Raw genomic sequence first — 4130 nt, 5'->3', positions numbered from 1 at the left:
CAACCCGGGCTCCACGCACAGACTCCTCCTCCAACTGAAAAATCTGCTTGTCTCTTTGAGTCTTTATTATAAAAAATAATAACTTTGATTTACTAAAGAAAGCTCCATCTTGAGTGTTTACTTCTGTCTCTCGAAATAAACAGAAACCTGGGCATCGTTTTTCCTTCCAACCCCGTGGGTACTTCTGTCTTGTCCGGCAAGGTGACCAGGAAGCGTAATGGGTTCGTGCTGGAGCCCAAACCCCAGCACCCAACCAAACCGCCCTGAAGTGATGTTCCCAGTCTGTATGAGGCGCCTGGTAAAATCTGCTTGTCTCGGAGTCGTTTTGGGTTTTAATTTTATTCATTCTATTTTAAGTTTTTAGACAGCCTCAAATCATTTTTAAAGACCTACACACAGTCTAAGTAAAAATTATTAACGAATCCACCACCACCTTTTAGTCTGATGAATTTAAGTACAGTCAGGTCCCAAATGATACATTAGGCTAATAACCAGCAGTTATGAGTTTCATATTGAATTTCTTTAGGACTTAAGCTAAACACAAAATGGAACAAATTGTTCTAATGTAGAAGACAGAGAAACAAGCAAGCCAAATGCAATATTTTTAAAGTATTTTTCAAAAATGACAGGAGAGTCTAGTGACAGGCAGAATAACCACGCCCACTCCCAAAATGGTCACATCCTAATCCCTAAGACCTCATCTCTGAACACCTTACTTTACATTTTGCCTTTTGCAGATGTAATTCGGCTAAAGATCTTGAGAAGAGGAGGTGACCCTGGAATAGCTGGCTGACCCCAATGTCATCACAAGGATTTTATGAGAGAGAAGCAGGTCAGAGAAGATGATGCGATGACACACTTTGAAATGGAGAAGGGGACCACGAGCCAAGGAATGCAGGTGGCCTCTAGATGCCAGAGAAGGCAAGAACAGATTGGATTGTCCCTTGAGCCCCGGGAAGAATGCAGCTCTGTTGACACCTTGATTCCAGCCTGTAAGACCCATGTCAGACTTCTGACCTCAGAATGGTGAGATAAGTTGTAAGCCATTAGGTTTGTGGTAGTTTGTGACAGCAGCTGTGGGTGGCAGACACAAGTCCATCTCTTAGTATAAAATATTAAACCTGGAAAGTAAAAAGAGCCTCTGAACCGACCCTGGACTCACACTTCATGTAGATCAAATTTCCTCTCCATCCCTTTGAAGACTGCCAGCGGATGAGAAGATTCCACTCCCCGGACACCAGTCAGACACAATGACAAGACAGTGGCTTAGATGTGATACCTGTCCATCCAGCTCACCCACTTTGCTGTGACCCACACTTTGCTGTGACCCAAAGTCCCTGGGGACACCAATCACAGTTAAGGCCCTCGGAATCTGACTGTTTCTGGTGTCTGGGCTCCCCGCTCCCGGGGCCACATCATCCCTGTCCATTGCTGATGGGTCTCAACTACTGGTGCTGGACTATTCCCCCAAACTCCAGCTCAGCACTGTGCCCTATTCACAAGTTCTGGGGATTAGGATGTGGATGTCTTTGGGGGTGGGGGCTATAATTCTATATAGGACCCTAGGGCCCTTTTCGAAAAATAGTAACTTTGATTCACTGAAGAAAGCTCCATCTTGAGTGTTTATTTCTGTCTCCCAAATTAGAACAATGTATTCCAGTTTATAGTTAACTTCCGTCCCAAAGAAATTCAATACGCCATTAATGATTACTTGTATTTAGGCTGATTTTCATTTACGATTTCAGGGTGTTGGAAGGACCGTGGAGGTGTGGATGAGGGCTGGGCTTCTGGTAGGTGTGGACACCTGGCCTGGGAGACAGAGAGGGGTGAGGAGTTCAGTTTAGTCCCATGAGTCCTTTCAGCAACTCTGCAGAAAGATCGCAGGCTAGCCATCCCGAAGCCTGTTCTGATGACCTGTCACAGGAATGACTAGGTTGATTTCAGGGGCTACAGTAACCACTTTGGGCCAATGTCCTGTGGCATTATCCCTGGAAGGTTCAGAGATTTTCAGACCCCAATATTTGGGAAAAAAGACCCCAGTATTTAGAAAAAACAGGCCTCCTTGAGGCAGGACATGAAGAAGGAACTCTTCTCCAAAACCAGGTGGGGTTCATGTTGTTGATTTGGTTATTTGTTTCTACAAAGCAGGCAGCCACATTCTCAACGCAGTGGGTGGGTCTGCCTGGGTGCAGATGATATGTGGGAATGTGGGCATTGTCTGAAGTACATTGAACAAGAAAGAAAAAAAACAAACTAAAATCCAACTGCTTTTTATTATCACCATATGCCAGCAATTCTAAACAATGTCAATAATAAAAACACTCCCACGTGAAAAAGAATTTTTTTTGGTCTCAGTCAAAAACAATTGTCACTGTTTTAATAATATATATGTAAGCTTCAATGGAGCACCTTTGTTACTACTCACGTTACTAAACATCGTATTCTGCATGGAAGGAAATTCAGAGAACTCCCAGCTATGTGGATGGGGTTTGATAAGGCTGTGGGGTACAGTCTGGATCTCCCACTCCGGTCTATGCATCACCTGTCTGACAGGGGATTTACAGCCAATCATGGTAGCATGGAGAAGCAAAGACCAAGAACCAGAACTCTCGTGGCTCATGTCTGTAATTCCAGCACTTTGGGAGGCCAAGACAGGATGATTGCTTGAGACCAGGAGTTGCTGACCAGCCTCGGCAATATAGTGAGACCCCAATCTCTACAAAAAAAGTTTCTAAAAATTAGCCAGCCATAGTGGCATGCACCTGTAATCCTAGCTATTAGGAGGCTGAAGTGGAAGGCCCACTTGAGTCCAGAAGTTTGAGGCTGCACTGAGTTAGGTTCATGTACTGCACTTCAGCCTGAGCGACAGAGCAAGGCCCTGTGTTTAAAAACAACAACAAAATAAAACCACTCCTCTTGCATTGTTTGCTCACTGGAGTTTTAACTTTGGTTTATAATTTAGAGCAGCGAGACAGTGCCACTTTGGAGGTGTAATATTTTTATTTGGTTTACTTCATATGTCAACTATTGGTTGAATTTAAATAGTATCTTGAAAATGAAGGGTATTGTGTAGTCATTGTCAACTGTTTTAAAACAAAAGCAAGTCAAGAAAATAAAATTTACAAAAATGGAATGATTTAGTAGTTGCCTAAACCATATCTTCTGTAGATGATTAAGTGTGATTAACAGCCGCTTACTGGTTACTGGACAATTATTTGCACAAAATATTATGCCAAACTGTAGCCAATCTGTCAAAGTTGAAACCATGATGTAGAGTTTTAGACTCCTGGGAAAAAAAGCAGGCCTTATTTCCTTTTTTGTATTATGGTATTTGCTTTATTTTTATTCATTTTTTTTACTAGTATATTTATGACATTCAACAAAAGAAAAATTTTCACTGGTAATATTTCTTCACTGGCAATTATTATTATTTGTTTCATTTTATAATTACCATAAAAATAATCCCATCTTATATAGAGAGAGGTACAGAAACATAAGCTGCTCTGGGAGGTCAAACCTGGGCACACCTGGTGACTGCGCCATCTTCCTCTGTCCCCAGGAATGTCATTTCTCCTGTTGGAAGGTGGCATGGAAACCACTCGCGACATTTGGGGTTAGAGCCCTTTCACCCCTGGTGAGTGTGCGGACATTGGTTGCGGAGATGAACAGCTCTGGGCCTCCATCCAGCACCTTGTCCATACCCTCAAGCAACAGAGCAGACAGACTCAAGGTGTGGTGTTTTCCTGCTCTCTTGTGGAGTCCAACACTGTGTCTCCCTCCTCGATCTGGTTTTGGGGCTCAGATAATGCAGGGTTGCTTCAATTATTTTTGTATAAAAAGGGATGGATTACCCTCAGAAAGAAAGGGGACAGGCACCCTACCTCCCTTTACCTCAGGCTCAGAAGTATTAAACTATGCCTGAGGGGTTGGGATATCTCTAATGGGATGAACTGAAAGGAAGGACCCCAGAATCCTGAAAGGAAATCCACCTCAAGAAATGAGGAGACAGGCTGGGCACAGTGGCTCACGCCTGTAATCCCAGCACTTTGGGAGGCCGAGGCGGGTGGATCACGAGGTCAAGAGATCGAGACCGTCCTGGTCAACACGGTGAAACCCCGTCTCTACTAAAA

The 4130-nt window shown here is 43.6% G+C and overlaps 1 long non-coding RNA gene across 1 annotated transcript in view; it reads left to right on the top strand.

Annotated features, from left to right (window-relative positions):
* The window catches only part of LOC119472580, a 12629-nt gene that overhangs the window by 6930 nt on the left and 1569 nt on the right, over positions 1 to 4130 (top strand). The window contains exon 2 of the long non-coding RNA XR_005201727.1: positions 990 to 1003. This is a non-coding gene — a long non-coding RNA (uncharacterized LOC119472580). The remainder of the gene's footprint in view (positions 1 to 989; positions 1004 to 4130) is intronic.

This window comes from Cebus imitator, unplaced genomic scaffold (genome assembly GCF_001604975.1).
Source record: "Cebus imitator isolate Cc_AM_T3 unplaced genomic scaffold, Cebus_imitator-1.0 Scaffold106, whole genome shotgun sequence".
Taxonomy (NCBI): Eukaryota; Metazoa; Chordata; class Mammalia; order Primates; family Cebidae; genus Cebus; species Cebus imitator.
Note: the sequence above shows the minus strand (reverse complement) of the source record. Positions and strands in the feature narration are given on the sequence as shown.